We start from the raw sequence: 21890 nt of genomic DNA, 5'->3' as shown, positions 1-21890 counted from the left end.
TTGGTTCAAAGTTTACCTATTGCAAAACCACTATCGCTTAGTAACGGGAATTTAACCTGTCTTTTGAGATTATACTATAAGCAAATGTAATTAAGAAAAGGAAAACAGGTCATTTATCCGGAAAGGAAAAGAAACAGGGGTGGAACCCCAACACCTCCCCCCGTAAGATAAATGACCGCCCACGTGCTACCTTCGTCCACCCTTACAAACATAAACACTTAACTTCAACTTTACAAAATCCGTTTGCCTTCTCCCTTCCACCAGTGTCTGTGCTACTACTTCCACCGCTTGGCACTATAACGGTCGTCATTGACACGTTTCTATTGTAAGACCACCATGGTCTAAATCGTATAGTCTCTGCCTTAGGTTTTGAAAGTTTAAGTGCCCAAGATTCGTAGACAAACATTGTGCGTAGCACAATCAAAAACAAAAAATTTCCTCGCTCTCATGAATTTACATTTGAGAGGAGCAGAGAATCAGTTTCTGGCATCTTGTTTAACCATCTTGTTTTATTCCCAATGGGTCTTTGACCTCTTTTCCCCCCTTATTATCTATGTTTTCAAGGCAGAGCCCATCCAACATTGTGTTTTTCTCCCCATTATTTATGTTATCAAGGCACAGCCCATCCAACATTTTTTTTATTTTTCGCCACTGAAGGCTGAATTTCCGAATTTTGTCTCTTTTTTACACTCCTCTTTTCATCTCTACTTTTCTCAATTTTGTCATTCACGCAAAATACTAAATCATCGTTAAATCTGATTTGGACTCCAGTGTCCACCATCTTTCACTGCATTTCTTCATTGTAGCTCAGCTTAATATTTCGTTTCTCTCTTTTCGTCTTCTTTATTCTTACCGCCGAAACAAACAGTTCGTTATCAAATGGGAACTGAATTCCGACATTTGGTTTTTTATATTGTACTAAAATTTCTCGATTTTTACGTGGAAAAGCGCGTACAATAAATTTCGTCTCCTTTTTCTCTGGTACAATCAGCGCTTCATTTTGGCCTGTACTTGTTAGCGTCTCATATTCATTAAAAGTGTTCTCAAGTCTTCTGTTTTCTGGAAATTTTCCAAAAAAATCATTCTCGCGCGTCTTATTTTCAATATTTTGTGGTCTTTTTACTTCCGCATCCCATTTTTGTGGATTATCAATATTTTGAAAACGCGTATCAAGTATTTCATTTTTCCGACAGGGTGGCGTAGCCTCCCCGTTTGTTTTATGGGCCGGTCCACCTCCCTGCCTTGTCAACGAAGTAGCATATTTTTCCGTAGTAGTGTAATTTTGTAATTTTCCCACTGTTAAAGAAGTCGCTTTTAACGATAGGAGATTTCTGATATCTCCAAAGTCTCCTCCTACTAAAACATCCACTGCTAGCGTTGGTACTCAGCCTACTTTTATCGTTTTTCTCTGGACCGTACCATCCTTCTTTGCAATTTCTATTTTTACCCAAGCAGACGGACATGGGTGCTTGTCTCCATAATAACATAATGTTGTAATCTTATTTTTATGGTCTATCTCCGTTCTATTAATGAGGCTAGTTCACACATAGGTTTGGTCACTGCAGGAATCAATTGCCATTTCTACTAATTCCCCGTTCAATTTTCCGTATATTTTATGCGACTCTGCAAATGCGTAATTTTTTTCCTTATTATGGGTCATGGCCCAATGTGTCGTTGTATGTGGTTTTTGGTCATGCTTACTGGGGCAGTTTCTTGCAAAATGCCCCGTGGTACCACAGTTATAGCAAGTTAGTTCTCCTTGCGCTGTGTTATAGTGCCTATTTTTGTTATACTCTCTATATTGAAATATGTCTGTCTCCTCAACTTCCTCTCTTATTTCGGTCCACCTATTTGCCATTTCCGCCATTTCTTCGCTTGTTTTTGGGTTCTTATCTTTAAAATATATTTTCAATTCTCTGTGGGTATTTTCTAAAAATTGTTCCATTACTGTTTTATCTATTATTTCCGTTATCTTATCTTTTATTTCTTCCGGGTCTTCTAACACTCTATAGTTTTCTAACTCTAGCCATTTTAAACACATATCTGTCAATTTGTACCCGAATTCTTTATATGTTTCGTTGTCTCGTTTTCTTTCGCTTCTAAACCTTCTTTGAAAGTGCTCGGGGGATAGTTGAAACTTTTCAAAAATGGCTTGTTTTAGTCTTTCAAAATCTTTTGAGTAGTGCATTGGTAATGCTTTATATGCAATTTGTGCTTTGTAATTAAGGAGGGGCTGTATTCTTGTCACCCAATTTTCTCTCGGCAATCCAATTAATTCCGTCGGTTTTTTCAAAATTGTATATGTATAGACGTACATCTTCATTTTCTTTCATTGGTTGAAGGTTTATTGCCTGCATTACCTCTATTGTAGACGATTTCTGAGGCTCTTGGGAATTTCTCCCCGCAATCATTTCCATTATGTATTTTCTTTCCTCTCTGTCTGCCTCCTCCTTTTTTTCTTTGGCTACTCTATCTTCCTCCTCCTTTCGTTCTCTAGCCATCCTATCTTTCTCTCTTTCTTTTGTATCTTCCTCCTTCTTTTTTTCTCTGGCTACCTCCCTTTCTCTCATGAAATTTAATATTTGGTGTGTTGTATCTATTCGAGTACTCTTTCGAGAGCCCTTGCTGGAAATTGAACTTCTACTACTGGTGCTACTTGGCCTACTATGATTCTCTCTGTTATTATATCCTCTTAATTCGTTTTCTGATTCTATTCGTTCTATAATTATATTTTCTTTTACCCTCAACTCCCCTACATTTTGTAGTTCATCTGAAGGGTGAGTTGGTTTTGTTTTATTCGTCCTTTCATATAGTGAGTTTTCTCCATGTATTATTGCCACTGCTTCTTTTGTCTGGATTTCTCTATCTGGGAATAATTCTATCTGAAGTTGCCTTAGACTTTTTTCTTCTTCCCTGGTTCGTACCGGGGATCGCTCTATTACTGATTTTGTTTTGAAGATTTCCTCTTCACCCGTCTCAGAAATGTCTATTTCACCTGTTGAGCGATATACGGTTCTATCTGATGGTATTTTTCTTAGGGTACTTCCAGCGGGAGTCACATACAATTTTATGTCTGCATTCGATTGTTGTTTTACCGCGGTAGATCTTGTCTGAATTCTCCGTTTGTCCGCCATTATTTCAAGGTTTACTTGACGTCTTCCGTCCAAATGAAAATCCTTTTATCAATGTCTCTTTTTATCCTTTCGTGAAAAATTATTTCCTTTTAATTTGCCGATTCTACGTGGGCGGCGCAGCCTCCCTTGTCTTACAAGTTAATTATTCGCGTGATCTATTGATTTTTAAATTGCATTACTTATTATTATCCGACTAGGCACAGCTCAGATAAAAAAAAATCTCTTTGCGATTTTGTATATATAAACACAATAGGCTACTCTTGTAGGCTAAATTTCTTGTCTCTTCGAAAACGCGGAATTCTTTTTATTATCAGTGCTGTTAATAGCTCCGTTTCTTGCTGCCACCACTTATTCGAGGTTTATGTACAGCTGTCGCCACATATTGATGCAAAAATGGCGCAAAAAGGTTGCTATGCCACTTACTCGAAGGGGAGAACTCCTTGTCGGCCCAAATATTAGTGGGATTCCCGCTCTTACCCCAACGGTTCCATAAATATCGGGTTTGGTATTACCCTATTTACAGTATACCCTGTCCCAGGGTATGATAACGCGATCGAGTGGTCAAATGGCCACTTTCTAGAGCCAAATCTACCCACCTTGGGTTATGGCTAGAAAATCTCTTAGCTCTCTCCTTGGAGGTAACAAACCTCCCTGTCAATATAACAATGACGGTACCTCGTAGCTCTATTCCTACCCTGCCTGGGTTACGGAAACTAGTACACAGTTTGTAGAAAATACCTTACTTGTATTCTTTCAAAAGGGTCACAATAATCCCACATAAATCTATATCCCCGAACGGGGTCAAAGCGCACACTAAAACAAAATAATATTATTCACACAACTATTCATAGGGGTGGACCTCCACTTGGCACAGCCAATCAGCTACATCCCCATTCAAACCCAATTCTACCTCTTATATTCTACCTCAATATAATAATGACGGTACCTCGTAGCTCTATTCCTACCCTGCCTGGGTTACGGAAACTAGTGCACAGTTTGTTGAAAATACCTTACTTGTATTCTTCCAAAAGGGTCACAATAATCCCACATAAATCTATATCCTCGAACACACACTAAAACAAAATAATATTTTTCACACAAATATTCATAGGGGTGGACCTCCGCTTGGCCCAGCCAATCAGCTACATCCCCATTCAAACCCAATTCTACCTCTTAGATTTATCAATCAATGACTCCCAAACCAGAAAGTACAAAAATAGAACTTGGTTCAAAGCTTGCCTATTGCAAAACCACTATCGCTTAGTAACGGGAATTTAACCTGTCTCTTGAAATTATACTATATGCAAATGTAATTAAGAAAAGGAAAATAGGTCATTTACCTGAAAGGAAAAGAAACAGGGGTGGAACCCCAACACCTCCCCCCGTAAGATAAATGACCGCCCACGCGCTACCTTGGTCCACCTTTAGAAACATAAACACTTAACTTCAACTTTACAATATCCATCGCGATTGCGCTGCCTATGAAAAAGGGCAATTTCAATTTCCAATCAAATGAGCCCTTTTGAAACTTCTACTACAAATTTTTATATAAACCTTATATGCCCCCGGGGCATAACTTACAACCCTTTCACTGAGGTCTCTGAGGGGGTTATCATCTTAAAGGTCCTAATTTTCAGAACTTTTAAATACGTTTAACAAAATGGATATCTAAAAATTTTAATTCGATGTGTTTAGGAAAATAATGGACGCGTGAGGGTTGGTAGTCACTATCCAATCACTTTCAACTATTAAAAAAGGCCATTGCCCTTTCAATTTCCAATTGAATGATCCCTTTTGAAGTTTCTACGACAACGCTTTCAATATAAAATTTATGTGCCCCCAGGGTATAACTTAAAACCCTTTACCTGAGGGCTGTGGGGGGAGGGGTTGTCATCCTTAAAGAGCCAATTTCCAAAACTTTCAACTACGTTGAATAAAATGGCTATCTAAAAATTTTGAATGGATGTGTTTGGGGAAAAGGTGGGCGTGAGAGGGGGGTTTGTTGCCCTCAAATCACTTTCGACTATTAAAAAGGGAAATAGCCCTTTGAATGTTCAATCGAATGAGCCCTTTTTCAAGTTTCTAAGACAAAAATTTAAATAAAAACCTTATATGCCCCCAGGGCATAACTTATAACCCTTGCCCTGAAGACTTTGGGGGGGAGTGTCCTGCTCAAAGATATAATTTCCTGAACTTTGAACTGCGTGGGACAAAATGGCTATCTCATAATTTTTATTGGATGTGTTTGGGGAAATGGTGGGCGTGGAAGGGGTGTTAGTAGCCTTCCAATCAATTTCAACTATTGAAAAGAGTACTAGCCATTCTAATTTCCAATCGAATGAGCCCTTTTTGAAGTTTCTACGACAACGCGTTCTATAAAACCTTATAGGCCCCCAGGGCATAACTTACAACCCTTGCCCTGAAGGCTGTGGGGGGGGGGGGTTGTAATCCTCAAAGATCTAATTTTCAGCGCTTAAGACTATTTTGATTGGATGTGTTTCGGGAAATGTTGGGGGTGGAAGGGGTGTTAGTTGCCTTCCAATAACTTTTGACTATTAAACAGGGCACAATCCACTCCAATTTCCAATTGAATGAGCCTTTTTCGAAGTTTCTACGATAACTTCTTCGATACGTAGTGTCCTGGTCTGAAAAAAAAACAACAATACATTGTACCAACATCTTTCTTTACTTAGGCAGCGCGATTACGCTGCCAATGATTTCTTGTCGTTTTGAGTTTGAATTTTAACATGTATTCTTATCTGCTGAGCTTAAGTTTAAAATGGCCTTTACTTTTCTTTGAAAACTTATTTTTCGGAAGTTTTTTTTTAATTAATTTTTTTTCTTTTTTTATTGCAAAAAGTTTCAAGTTTTTAAAAATTCCTTATTTCAAAATCAAACTTTAAAAAAAAAAAAAAATTTCATCAAAGTATCAAAACTGGTATCAAAGTAACAATATCAAAGTGAAGAAAGTTTGCCCCCTTTGAATTGAGCCCCCTTTAAAGTTTATACGATGACGACTTACTCTTAAAAAGTGAATTACAACTTTCAATTTCCAATCGAACGAGCCCTCTATGAAGTTTATACGAGCATCCATTCCATAACAACCATATATATCCCCAGGGCATAAATTGCAACACCTACCCTCGAGCCCTAGGGGGCTGTGTCGACACCTGGGTTTTGTCATCTGAACTTTAAATTATTTATAACAGAATCTCTATGTCAAAATTTTTATCTGATGCATTTAGGGCTTGGAGGGGGGGGGGGGGGTTGGCTAGTTGCCCTCCGATCTCTTTTGACTCTTAAAAAGTAAACGAGAACTTTCAATTTCCAATCAAGTGAACCCTCTCCGAAGTTTATACGAGCATCTCTTCCATAAAAACTATATATGCCCCCAGAGCATTACGTTGTGCCCCCAGAGCACAAAGTCTGCCTCTGCGCCCTGGGGGTTGTGTCGACACAGAGTTTTTCTTATCTGACCATTGAATTATTTTTAATGAAATGCCTATTTTAAAAATTTTATCGGATAGGCTTGGCGAAAAAGGGTGTGTGGGGGGGGGGGGCTAGTTGCCTTCAGATCTCTTTTAACTATTAAAAAGTAAACTCGAACTTTCAATTTCCAATCAAATTATCCCTCTCTGAAGGTTATACGAGGATCCCTTTCATAAGAACCAGATGTGCCCTAGGGCATAACTTACGAAGCCTGCCCCCGGACCCTGGGGGGTTGTGTCGACACCTGAGTTTTGTTATTTGACTTTTGAACAATTTTTAACTTAATGGCTATTTAAAATTTTTATCGGATGCATTCGGGAAAAAGGGACGTTGGGGGTCAAGTTTCCCTCCAATGTCTTTTGACTCTCAAAAACTGAACTAGAACTTTCAATTTCTTATCAAATCAGCCCTCTCTGAAGTTCTTCCGAGCATCCCTTCCATGAGAACCATATACTCCCCCAGGGCATAACTTTACAACACCAGCCTCCGGGCCCTGGGGGGAAAGGTTTGACCCAGGAGTTTTCGTTATATGGTCTTTGAACTATTTCTTTAAAAAATGGCTATCTCAAAGTTCTTAGTAGAAGGTACCCAATAACCCCCACGACTCACCCCTGCGGCCATCTACAATTTAGTTTAATGCTGACGGGACGTAATTTATTCAAGGATTATCGATCGAGTCTAATGGGGGTCAAGGTCAATCGATCTGTTGTTGTTGTTTGGCCACGTGTAATGGCATGAGGGGTGATTTACATAATCGATGGAGGAATTATTGATTTATGACACTGTGGGGTGATTTACATAATCGATGGGGGAATTATTGATTCACGAAGGGGGGAATTATGAAACAAACATGGCTTCATTGTTGTTTGGCTAGCTTGGTCTGAGAAATTGATTTACATAATCGACAGGGGAAATTATTGCTTCACGAAGGGGGGAATTAAGAAACAAACATGGCTTCATTGTTGTTTGGCTAGCCTCACCTGTGAACTTTATTTTCATACTCGGTGGGGACATTGTTGATTCACGAAGAGGGAATTAAGAAACATTAAGGCTTCTTTAATCTTAGGTCTGAGTGATAAACGTTCTTTAGGTCAGAGAGAAAAATTAATATTCTATTTTTAAATAGGGCTTCATTGTTCTTTAGTGTCAGCAATCATAAATGACATCACTTGTTATCTTGGAATTATGCGGGAGTCTAAAGAGATAGAAATATTGATTCACGAAGGGGGGAATTAAGAAACAAACAAGGCTTCATTAATCTTTAGGCCTGAGGGATTTACATAATCGGCGGGGAAATTGTTGATTCACGAAGAGGGAATTATGAAACAAACATGGCTTCTTTAATCTTAGGTCTGTGGGATAAACGTTCATTAGGTCAGAGAGAAAAATTAATATTCTATTTTTAAATAGGGCTTCATTGATCTTTAGTGTCAGGAATCATAGATGACATCACTTGTTATCTTCGAATTATGCGGGAGTCTAAAGAGATAGAAATTATATTTTTAAATACGGCTTCACGGAGCTTTAAGTCGGAGAGATAAATTGATATTCTAACGAAACCATAATAGTTTAGCTAGGAACATTAATGAGATGAAGAGATTATCGAAGGAAAGGGTTTCCTAGAAATTTGAAATGTGAAAGCACAGAGATGCCAAAAAACAAAAGGAACACACAGAAATTACTTTTTGGGGATTATTTGGGCGAAACGGTTTTAGATAGGTTATGGAATTATTTCGGCGAAACCGTTAGAGACGTTTTAAAAGATGATTTTAAAAAGGGTTTTAGAAGAGGTTTTGAGTGTGGTCGTTATAGTAAACAAGTTCTATTTGAACAGTGTCGTGAGGTCCTCTACCCAACCCCAAAGGGCCCCGATCGCCCTACCCCCTTCCAAAGGGTTCCAATCCCCGAACCCCAATCCAGAAGGAACCTCCCGGTCCCCCAAGGTTCCCAGGGCACCCACCGGCCCCCCACACCCTCAAAGGCCCACCCCGGGCCCCCCAAAGGCACATCGAGCTCCCAAAAGACCCCCGGGGTCCCAACGGCCATCACCCGGTCTCCAAATGTCCCCCAGGCTCTCAACCGGCCCCCAGGACCCCCAAAGGCCCTCCACCGGCACCCAAAGGTCCCCCAGGCTCCCAAAGGGCCCTCCACCCTCCCTCTCCCTCTCCTCCCCACTCCTCACCATCACCTCCCCTCCCCCAACCCCCTCCTCCCAACCACCTCCCCTCCCCTCCTCCCCCTCTCCTCCCCTCCTCCCCCCTCCCCTCCTCCCCCCCTCCCCTCCCCATCCTCCCCTCCCCATTTTTTTAATATTTTTTTTTCATTTAGACACACAATGGAAACCCAACCCCAACGGTCCCCCCAACACCCTCCCCCGGCCCCCCCAAGACGCCCCGCGCCATTTTTTTTAATAATTTTTTATTGCTTTATTATATATTATTAACAAGTTCCATTCATAATGTCATTCCTAAACCCATTTTCCAACCTCAAAGAGTCCCCTCCCCAATTTGTAAATACTTTCTTGAATTCTTTAACATGGTATTTTTTAACTTTTTACGTTCCGACCTTTCTCAAAGAGTCAAATTTAAAGTTCTATTCCAAATATTTTCCCAGAACAAGAAAAGTCCCAAGAAATAAAAAATCTAAAGTTCACTTCTAAATTTTTCCGTAGAAGATATGAAAAGTTATAATATGATTGTGATTATTTTCTATGAAGATAAAAAATTTAACTTTAATTCTAAATTTTCTTAAATTCAGTTCTGATAAGTCTCAAAGATATGAAAAAATTTAAAGTTCTGCTCCAAATATTTCCCCGGAAGAAGAAAAGTTCAACTTCGATTCTGAATTTTCTCAATGAAAATGAAATAAGTTATTGATCAATTCTATTTTCCCAAAATAATATAAAATTTTCCACTTCAATTCAGATTTTTCTCAAAGAGATGAAAAAATTTTAAAAAATTGTTCCAAATTTTTCTTAGAAGATAGAAAAGATCAAGTTCTAATCTGAATTTTACCAAAGAACAATAATTATCATCTATCTGCAACACCAATAGAAAGGCCCCTGTCTTTGCAGGAAGAATTTAACAGAGCTGTAGAAACCCCCGGCATTGCTGTAAAGAAAACTCCTCTCAAAGATTTAATTAAAGAAAACCTGCGAGAAGCTATGGATTTAATTAATTTCCCCATAAAAAAGAGCCAAAATACGTTGCCCGAGAATAAAACTCCCAAGGATGACCAGCAAGGTCAACATCATGATATAACTGTGTCCAAGGTCAAACCTAAAAAGTGGACTTCATGGAGGGAAACCTTTGTGCAAAGAATGCCCCACCCCCTGAAGACATGGCATTCAAACAATGGAGGAACCCCGCAAAAACTATTGATTCCTCCCAAAGCTCTCAAGAATCTTTAAAATCCCCCGAGTTGAGGACTCAAAACGAGGACTTAGGGAATAAACCTTCTACTTCCAGGGGAGTAGAAATTTACGAAGGAATGGCAGGTGATACCACAAAAAGTACTACCTCTAAAAGATCTAATCCGGATTCGTCGGAAACTAGTTCCGAAGAGTCTGATGGTGAATCAGACCATATAGTAGCTAAAGAAATAGGGAAATCAAGGCCGACCTCAGCAGCCGCACACGGAAGACAAACGAAATTAAAAGGGCAAAAATTTTTGAAAAAACAATAAAAAATGTTTGACCTTATTTTGCTAGACAACCCGAAAAAGAAAAAATCGAAAGAAACAGAGGAAAAAATAACGACACAGTCAGGTAGAACTTTTAAAAAACCTGGCAGATGGAAATATCCCTAATTAATGTAAAGAAAAAAATTTCAAATCCCTTGTGAAAATCAACTTGTGATCCACCTTAATAAATGTAACAGTGTGCAAGTAAAATTAACCAAGTCAATATTAATGAAAAAAATAAAAAAATAATACGAGTGATGTCAAAACATTGGTGATCAGAGAGAAAGGCCCAAAGTAGGAAGCTCGTGGTCGACTGAGAACAACAAATGGTGTTGGACCACGTTTTGTGGGAAGCCTGGGGAGAAACTCAAAGCCCATGTAGCCTAATTTGATGGGTTTCGGCGGTCGCGTCGGATTTTCTATGAAAAAATCGACTCAGGTCCAAACAAAAAAAAAACTACCAATACAGAAGCGTCTAATTATGAGCTGATCATGTTCTTGGATATTTACCGGATCATAAGGATCATGAATTCCGTTCCCTTGGATCCTGTACATATTTATGAATGTTATCATGCTTTCTGTTGTGTATCTCCTCTCTACAATGTGCGAAAAATTTTTCTAAGATGTAGAATCCCTCCTGAAATTGCCTTCCACGTGAAGATTTGAAAAAAAAAAATAAAACTATGAAGAAAATTAATCAAAAGAAAATCAAATATGCCTAACTTGACTTAAAAATTCGATAATCTGACACTATTCATAGCTAGAGCTTGATCTGAATTGTGTTTTGCTCTATTTTTAGGCTTTTAATGTTTAGTCATCCTTTTTACTTGCCGTTTTGTTCGTTTTTCTTGCTTAAAATATCAGTCAAATTCTTATTTAATTATTCTAATAATCAATTCGTACTCAATTTTTTACTTTAATTATTTATTAAAACATAATTTCTCAATAAGTTATTAATTAAAATTCAATTATCTCAATTAAACAAATTAGAACCTGATAATTTATTTAAGTTAGACTAAGGTTTATGTTTAACTTGAAAAGACTGAGCTTCATTTAGTGAAAAACGTTTATCTTTGTCAATTTTTTTTCCTGTTTCTCCCTTTTTTTTTAGTTCATGCGAAATTTATCTGAGCAACATGTACATTAAATTATCCAATTCTGATATAGTGAATACTAAATAAATTTCCTCTTGAAACCTATATTTCTTCAACCCCTTTATACCCGTACAAATTTCAGCCAGTTTTCAGTATATTTTGATAGAGCGAATTTGTTTTTATTAGCTGAAGTAAACACGACTAATTCGGAGCGTCGGGTATTTTGAAAAGAAGTTTAGTCTTTAAACTATGAGTTTCAGTAGGCTATGCCCTGATATATGGCAGCTTTATAAAATCAAAAAAAAACTTCCAGTACAGAAGCGTCTAATTATATGAAATATTTTGTCATTGTGCAGATTATAATTATTTTGGGCATATAAAAAGCTCATTCCTTTTCCTCTTACTCCATGATTATATGTACTAATAGCCAACAAATGGTAACTATAACCAAACAACCTATTGGTACGTTTATTTGTAGAATTTCACGGCGGATGTGAAATTATATCTCAATAATAATATGGAAAATTTTAAAACCATTTAATCAGTTAAGATATATGGATTGAAACCCTGTGAATGTCCAATGGCGACTAAGTAAAACCCACAAGGAATTCCCTTTTAATGTGAAGGTGTTTCTAATAAGACTTTAATATACTATTTATTTATTTAGTTCTGAAGGATTTGCCCAAACAATAGCCTTCTAAAAAGATATTGGTGTCAGTTCTTCATTATGCTTTTATTTTTGCAAAGCATCAACTGGAATCTACGCGGGCAGGCTTGGAATCCTGCATCTAATGACCTTATTCGAAAGGCGAATATGATGCACCAATGTTGACTTGTAATTACGGAAAATCCAAGAGAAAAACACGGGGAAAGAAAGAAGAACACCTCTGCATTTCAGCCGTTAAACCCGGAGCCCCAGGAGGACGTCTAAGCCAATAAATAGGGAAGACATTAGAAGACGAGCGGATAGAGAGGTCTCCACTCGTCCTTGTTATGTCTTGTTCCCCCATTGTAGTATCGTTTGCGTAAAACCGTGCGGTTATGACGCTGCACATGCGTTTCTTAAACAGCATGGACGTTCATGAACAATGCAGGCATGAAACATATAGTAAAAGTAGACCTCAAACTTAATAATGAAGGGTAAATTATGTTTATTCAATATCAATATTTTCGTTCTCAAAACAAATTTGAAGACATCTCTATTTTAAATTTATAGATTTTTGTTCAGAATGCTAATATTAATGTATTCTTTTATTTATATCTCATAGCTAAAAAATTATAAACCAATTAATTCATTAACTATTGTATATGTATATATTTAAGATAGCATTTGACTCTTCATCATTTTCTTTATTGCAGGGAATTAAATGAACATCCTGGTAATCGAGTATTACAATAAGATGACCAGTACAGATATGACCGAGTAGCATCTAGTTTCATCATATCTCAACGAACGAAGAGTACTAAACATGACTCCAGGAAACTATCATCCCAGCTTCGTCTACTAAAACAACAGTTGCCTTTGATCGTCGTTTCTTCGACTGTGAACCATATTATATATCAGGTAACGCTAAATTTGAACGTCAGTATCAAGTGCTTTAACGAAATATGTAATTAAATAAATGTTGAGAAACCCATCAGTCAGTACAAGATACAAATACGTAGATATCGCTGTTGATACTCACTGTGGATCACAGAATAGTTTTACAGTATAGTGATGATATTTGAAGCTAAATAGTATTAAACGATATTTAAAGTTAAATGACACTTAAAGACATTTGAAGATATTTGAAGACGAAATTAAAGACAATTTGAAGTTTAATTCTGAGAACTTCGTCGATCAGCACACAATAAACGATATTTGAAGTTAAATAACACTTAAAGACATTTGAAGATATTTGAAGCAGAAATTAAAGACAATTTGAACTTTAACTCTGAGAACACCATCAAGCAGTACAAGATAAACGATATTTAACGATATTTGAAGTTAGATGATAGTTGAAGAGGTTCGAAGTTGAATATAAAGACAATATATTAAGAGAGTAACTATAGTATGACGACAAACCGTTCCAAAAGGCACAAATGAACAATTTTACGCGAGAATACATTCTCTATGTGCCTCAAAAATCCTAAAAATGATATGCTGAGAAGAAAAACGCCAACACCTGTAGTGGGAAGAATCATTTCCCAGTTGACTATTAGAACGATATTTAACGGTCATTTCCCAGTTGACTATTAGGGAAAACTTACCGTGTGAAGACAACTAGACTCAAACTGTTCCATGAAGAAACCATAACGTAAGTGCTTCGAAATTTTTGCCAGGACAAAAGGAGTGAAGGACAGTAATTTACAACAGAAGAGTGTAGTACACTAAGGAGACAAAAGGTGATGAATAGATGTGAAGCTACATGTGTTACTTCCTAATAACATTGAAAATTCAAAAATACCAATAGTGACAGTGTTTTAATGTCATCAGTAAATGTGATGAACCAAATATTGTATATTATAAATCACTCATGGATGCACCACAAGTAGAATTAGGTGTAACATTATCATGTCTTTCATTTAACGTTGTGTAGATAGTATGTAGTACGTCATATAGACAGCAAAATAAAAAAAAAACTAATGTAAAAGTAGAATAGTCCCAACCTTATTGGAAATGTAAAAGTAATCAGAGTTAGATATAGAAAAAAAAATCTTTAATATAGTAGCTAACCTATAACCAAAATTAATCTTAGTCCGGTAGACGAATTTTAGATAGGGATGTAGAATAAAATAAGAAAGATAATTGAAAAATTTTAAGCACTCCTAATGAGCAGTTACTAATGACGGGACGTCATTATTTGATGGGTAGGGTGATCTGCACCAGCAGTAGAATACCATATATCTAAAATATGAGATTCTTTCCTTCTAAAGATGATTTGGGCAGAAATTAAACGTCCCCTAATTGAGTTCAAATACCGCTTCCAAGAGTCTAAATTTTTAATCAGCAAAAAGAGAAATTGCGTTCTATCTTCAGTCAAACAATGACGTTGTCGTTCGAATTTCACTAAGGTAATTAGTAGCAAGAAAAATGCTGCGTATGATATTTCTAGGGAAGTTTAAACGGCAAAAAAATCGTTTGAACGCCAGAATCATAGGAAAAATCTTAAAGAATTCATTGGACGAAAGATTTACATCCTTGGCCCTCTTGGGCCAATGGCAGGCAGTCCCTACAGCGCAGGACGAAAGAACTGCGTTTGGGAGTGGGGTAAATGTGTTTTTTAATTTTAATATGAAGTCAGATTTAATACGATTAGTACCGCAAATAATCTCGGTCACCATTATTGTCATTGAAGTGACCCGTTGCTGTACAACTAAGCATGTAAGTTCAATAAATCTATTGTCTTTTTATATGTGTTTATTTCATTTATATGTCTGCGTCTAGTCCGATAATAGATAATTAGTTCGCAAGTCTCCAAGGTAAATGCTCCCAAAGGAATCTGATCTCCAGATAGCTCAAGAAGGAAGAAGCCACATTTATATGTCTACATATTCAATTTGCTCTCATTAATTGAGAGCGGCGCTAGCCTAGTTGGCATAATCTCCAGCGCTATAAGCGGCGCTGTCGGAGAAATCTACTATCGCCACAAATAAGAAAATTTCTATCGCCACAAATAATAAATCTTTTACCGCTACAGTATATTGAACCTGATTGAGTGCAAAGTCAGGGTCACATTTTCTACAGTACAAAGTAACTTCACTCTTGTCATATCTCTTTGTATAGTCAATGATACTATTTACATTCATATTATGAAATTCACAAGTTTAAAACTGTCTATTTCAACCAATATCACATACAGTGTTTTAAAATGGTAAATCATATTCGGTAACTGCCAAATAAAAATCACTTGGTTTATAGTCTGAATGGGCAGTTTAGTCACAACGATGACGTAGAAACCAAATTGTCTTGTTACACCAACAGTTAAATCGTAGACCAGATTCCTCCTCCCAGAATAATTTAAATCCACGACGATACCAATCTCGTAGAAATAAACTAAAATCACGTTTGGGATTCTTTCCAATCATAGCAGGGTAAGTAGTCTCCCACTGACCATATTTATCATAGTGACAATTGGAGCACAGGTGCCCTCTAGGGTGAAAGTCACAAATCTCCTCAAGACATGAATTACATCCTTTAATTTGTACTGCATAGTCTCTGTAATTTACAAGGATTACATAATTTACACTTTTCACTATAGTCATCAATAATTGTACAATTCTCACATTGACTCCAACTGCCAAGAGTGTACATTCACAGTGGACATGTATAGAAAATTTTTTGGTTTCCGATATCAACACTCTCACAGCTAAAACGAAACTGATGTCCGTTATATCTACGTTACAACTATTGGGGTAAAAAGACAATAAAGTTTCTATCTTATTATTGTGACAGCACTATCAACTACGACTATAAGACTAATAATTATTCTTTGGCTGTTACTGAATGTAATTTATCAGGTGAAAATACTGTATACAGTATTGTTAAAAATAGTCTAATTGGAACACATGAACTTTATAACATGAATACAAATAGTATCATTGAATATACAAAGAGTTATGACAAGAGTGAAGTTACTTTGTACTGTAGAAAATGTGACCCTGACTGCACTCAATCAGGTTCAATATAAAGTGAATCCAAATGATTTACCAGCATTAGTGGTTCACGACAGTTGCCTATACACCGAAGAAGAAGAAATCTAAAGTGAAGATTTAAAGACATTGTTGTATATATATGCATTTTATCAATAAACAAATTTACAAACAATCTTCAAATATCTATTCTATTATGATATCGATATTTATCACAGTTTTAATATATACTTTCTCAGGTTCAATTATTTGAACCTCGTCCTCCCGCACTGGCATAATATCTGTGAGAGAGGGTATCTCCTGAGATTGAGTCACCTCCGCAAATAAATCCTCCTGCACTTGAAGTGTCGGGTTAGGTATTCGATCCGAAGACCCACTCCTCAAGAGATCCTCTGATCTACATGTGCAGAGAAGATCTTCCTCCTCTTCAGGTGTAATCTCACTGGTGTTGATTTCATTACATGTAGCTAGAAACTCCTCCTCCTCGAGAGTGAGCCCCCACACATACCACACATCCTAAAAAAGATTGAGAACACTATGATGGAAATATAAATTAAAATTTAAATAATGTTGTGGGAGAATGGTTCTTGGAAATTTTCAGCGGGTTTCAATTTCTGGAAAAAAATACATTTTGACATCGTTTGACAATTTACTAAATTTTAAGGTTTTCTTTAGTTTCAAAAATGTTTTTGTCAGTCACCATATTTTAATCATTCACAAACAATACTGAAGAAAACCAGTTTCAACTGTTTATCGATGTTAAATTATTAAGAATACTATTATTTCTTTGAAATACACATTTAAATTTTTGATTTTCATGTTTTTGATTTTACATTAACGAAAAATTTAAGCACAACTTCAACTAGTTATTTTTTTTGTTTGGCTTAGACGAAAGTTCCAATGCCTTTGTTAAACTAAGAGGTTACTTTTTGTAAATGTATGTCTAGTGATAAACTTGATAGAGTATCAAAAACTTTTTTTTCCACAAGAGGACATTTTTCAACTAAAAGTAAAGAGCTACTAGACTAAATCAAAGATGTGCAGAAATAATAACGAATAAGTGTTCAAACTTAAATGTTCTGTAAACTTATGTCTAGTGATAAACTTGCTAGAGTGACAAAAACTTTTTTTTCCACAAGAGGACATTTTTCAACTAAAAGTAAAGAGCTACTAGACTAAATCAAAGATGAGCAGAAATAATAACGAATAATTGTTCAAACTTAAATTTTCTGTAAAGTTATGTCTAGTGATAAACTTGTTAGAGTAACAAAAACTTTTTTTTCCACAAGAGGACATTTTCAACTAAAAGTAGAGCTACTAGACTAAATCAAAGATGATCAGAAATAATAACGAATAATTGTTCAAACTTAATTTTTCTGTAAAGTTATATCTAGTGATAAACTTGTTAGTGAAAAAAAATTTTTTTCCAGAAGAGGACATTTTTCAACTAAAAGTTAAGATCTACTAGACTAAATCAAAGATGAGCAGAAATAATAACGAATAATTGTTCAAACTTAAATTTTCTGTAAACTTATGTCTAGTGATAAACTTGTCAGTGAGAAAAACTTTTAATCCACAAGAGAACATTTTTCAACTAAAAGTAAAGAGCTACTAGACTAAATCAAAGATGAGCAGAAATAATAACGAATAATTGTTCAAACTTAAATTTTCTGTAAACTTGTGTCTAGTGATAAACTTTTTAGTGAAAAAAACTTTTTTCCACAAGAGGACATTTTTCAACTAAAAGTAAAGAGTTGCTAGACTAAATCAAAGATGAGCAGAAATAATAACGAATAATTGTTCAAACTTAAACTTTCTGTAAAGTTATGTCTAGTGATAAACTTGTTAGTGACAAAAACTTTTTTTTCCACAAGGGGACATTTTCCAACTAAAAGTAAAGAGCTACTAGACTAAATCAAAGATGAGTAGAAATAATAACGAATAATTGTTCAAACTTAAATTTTCTGTAAATTTATGTATAGTGATAAACTTGTTAGAGTAACAAAAACTTTTTTTTCCACAAGAGGACATTTTCAATTAAAAGTAAAGAGCTACTAGACTAAATCAAAGATGAGTAGAAATAATAACGAATAATTGTTCAAACTTATAATTTTCATGTAAAGTTATGATCTAGTGATAAACTTGTTAGTGACAAAAACTTTTTCCACAAGAGGACATTTTTCAACTAAAAGTAAAGAGTTACTAGACTAAATCAAAGATGAGCAGAAATAATAACGAATAATTGTTCAAACTTAAGAGTTTTCTGTAAACTTATGTCTAGTGATAAACTTGTTAGTGACAAAAACTTTTAATCCACAAGAGGACATTTTTCAACTAAAAGTAAAGAGCTACTAGACTAAATCAAAGACGTGCAGAAATAATAACGAATAAGTGTTCAAACTTAAATGTTCTGTAAACTTATATTTAATGATAAACTTGCCAGAGTGACAAAAACTTTTTTTTTCCACAAGAGGATATTTTTCAACTAAAAGTAATGAACTACTAGACTAAATCAAAGATGAGTAGAAATAATAACGAATAATTGTTCAAACTTAAATTTTCTGTAAAGTTATGTCTAGTGATAAACTTGTTAGAGTAACAAAAACTTTTTTTTCCACAAGAGGACATTTTCAACTAAAAGTAGAGCTACTAGACTAAATCAAAGATGAGCAGAAATAATAACGAATAATTGTTCAAACTTAAATTTTTTGTAAAGTTATGTCTAGTGATAAACTTGTTAGTGACAAAAAATTTTTTTCCACAAGAGGACATTTTTCAACTAAAAGTAAAGAACTACTAGACTAAATCAAATATGAGCAGAAATAATAATGAATAATTGTTCAAACTTAAATTTTCTGTAAAGTTATGTCTAGTGATAAACTTGTTAGTGACAAAAACTTTTAATCCACAAGAGAACATTTTTCAACTAAAAGTAAAGAGCTACTAGACTAAATCAAAGATGAGCAGAAATAATAACGAATAATTGTTCAAACTTAAATTTTTTGTAAACTTATGTCTAATGATAAACTTGTTAGTGACAAAAACTTTTTTCTGCAAGAGGGTATTTTTCAACTAAAAGTAAAGAGCTGCTAGACTAAATCAAAGATGAGCAGAAATAATAACGAATAATTGTTCAAACTTAAATTTTCTGTAAAGTTATGTCTAGTGATAAACTTGTTAGTGACAAAAACTTTTTTTCCACAAGAGGACATTTTTCAACTAAAAGTAAAGAGCTACTAGACTGAATGAAAGATGTGTAGAAATAATAACGAAAAACCTTTGAAGATTAATTATTTTTTAATCTTTTATCTAGCAATAGACTTGTTAGAGTGTAAAAAACTTTTTTTCACCAAGAGGACATTTTTCAAATAAAAGTTAACAACTAGTAGACTAAATCAAACATGAAAAGAAATAATAACGAATAATTTTTCAAACTTAAATTTTCTGTAAAGTTATGTCTAGTGATAAACTTTTTAGTGACAAAAACTTTTTTCCACAAGAGGACATTTTTCAACTAAAAGTAAAGAGCTACTAGACTAAATCAAAGATGAGCAGAAATAATAACGAATAATTGGTCAAAATAATTGTTCAAACTTAAATTTTCTGTAAAGTTATGTCTAGTGATAAACTTATTAGTGACAAAAACTTTTTTCCACAAGAGGACATTTTTCAACTAAAAGTAAAGAGCTACTAAAAGTAAAGAGCTACTAGACTAAATCAAAGATGAGCAGAAATAATAACGAATAATTGGTCAAACTTAAATTTTCTGTAAAGTTATGTCTAGTGATAAACTTATTAGTGACAAAAACTTTTTTTTCCACAAGAGGGCATTTTCATCTAAAAGTAAAGAGCTACTAGACTAAATCAAAGATGAGCAGAAATAATAACGAATAATTGTTAAAACTTAAATTTTCTGTAAAGTTATGTATAGTGATAAACTTGTTAGAGTAGCAAAAACTTTTTTTTCCACAAGAGGATATTTTCAACTAAAAGTAGAGCTACTAGACTAAATAAAAGATGAGCAGAAATAATAACGAATAATTGTTCAAACTTAATTTTTCTGTAAAGTTATATCTTGTGATAAACTTGTTAGTGACAAAAAATTTTTTTCCACAAGAGGGCATTTTTCAACTAAAAGTAAAGAGCTACTAGACTAAATCAAAGATGAGCAGAAATAATAACGAATAATTGTTCAAACATAAATTTTCTGTAAACTTATGTCTATTGATAAACTTGTTAGTGACAAAAACTTTTAATCCACAAGAGGACATTTTTAACTAAAAGTAAAGAGCTACTAGACTAAATCAAAGATGAGCAAAAATAATAACGAATAATTGTTCAAACTTAAATTTTTTGTAAACTTATGTCTAATGATAAACTTGTTAGTGACAAAAAATTTTTTCTACAAGAGGGTATTTTTCAACTAAAAGTAAAGAGCTGCTAGACTAAATTGAAGATGAGCAGAAATAATAATAAATAATTGTTCAAACTTAAATTTTCTGTAAACTTATGTCTAGTGATAAACTTGTTAGTGACAAAAACTTTTTTTCCACAATAGGGCATTTTTCAACTAAAAGTAAAGAGTTGCTAGACTAAATCAAAGATGAGCAGAAATAATAACGAATAATTGTTCAAACTTAAATTTTCTGTAAAGTTATGTCTAGTGATAGACTTGTTAGTGACAAAAACTTTTTTTTCCACAAGAGGACATTTTTCAACTAAAAGTAAAGAGCTACTAGACTAAATCAAAGATGAGCAGAAATAATAACGAATAATTGTTCAAACTTTTAATTTTCATGTTTTTGATTTTATATTGATGAAGAATTTAAACACAACTTCAACTAGTTATTTTTTTTGTTCGGCATAGATGAAAGGTCCAATACCTCAGTTAAACTAAGAGGTTACTTTCTGTAAACTTATGTATAATGATAAACTTGTTAGTGACGAAAATTTTTTTCCACAAGAGGACATTTTTCAACTAAAAGTAAAGAGCTACTAGACTAAGTCAAAGATGTGCTGAAATAATAACGAATAATTGTTCAAACTTAAATTTTCTGTAAACTTATGTCTAATGATAAACTTGCCAGAGTGACAAAAACTTTTTTCCACAAGAGGACATTTTTCAACTAAAAGTAAAGAGCTACTAGACTAAATCAAAGATGAGTAGAAATAATAACGAATAATTCTTCAAACTTAAATTTTCTGTGAAGTTATGTCTAGTGATAAACTTGTTAAAGTAACAAAAACTTTTTTTTCCACAAGAGGACATTTTCAACTAAAAGTAGAGCTACTAGACTAAATCAAAGTTGTGTTGAAATAATAACGAATGATTGTTCAAACTTAATTTTTCTGTAAAGTTATGTCTAATGATAAATTTGTTAGTGACAAAAAATTTTTTTACACGATAGTGCATTTTTCATATAAAAGTTAAGAGCTGCTAGACTAAGTCAAAAACGTGCAGAAATAATAGCGAATAATTGTTCAAACTTAAATTTTATGTAAACTTATGTCTAGTGATAAACTTGTTAGTGACAAAAACTTTTAATCCACAAGAGGACATTTTTCAACTAAAAGTAAAGAGCTACTAGACTAAATCAAAGATGAGCAGAAATAATAACGAATAATTGTTCAAACTTAAATTTTTTGTAAACTTATGTCTAATGATAAACTTGTTAGTGACAAAAACTTTTTTCTACAAGAGGGTATTTTTCAACTAAAAGTAAAGAGCTGCTAGACTAAATCAAAGATGAGCAGAAATAATAACGAATAATTGTTCAAACTTAAATTTTCTGTAAAGTTATGTCTAGTGATAAACTTGTTAGTGACAAAAACTTTTTTTCCACAAGAGGACATTTTCCAA

The sequence above is a fragment of the Artemia sp. Qi Xiang Cuo genome, chromosome 10 (assembly GCF_049724085.1).
Source record: "Artemia sp. Qi Xiang Cuo chromosome 10, ASM4972408v1, whole genome shotgun sequence".
NCBI lineage: Eukaryota > Metazoa > Arthropoda > Branchiopoda > Anostraca > Artemiidae > Artemia > Artemia sp. Qi Xiang Cuo.
Note: the sequence above shows the minus strand (reverse complement) of the source record.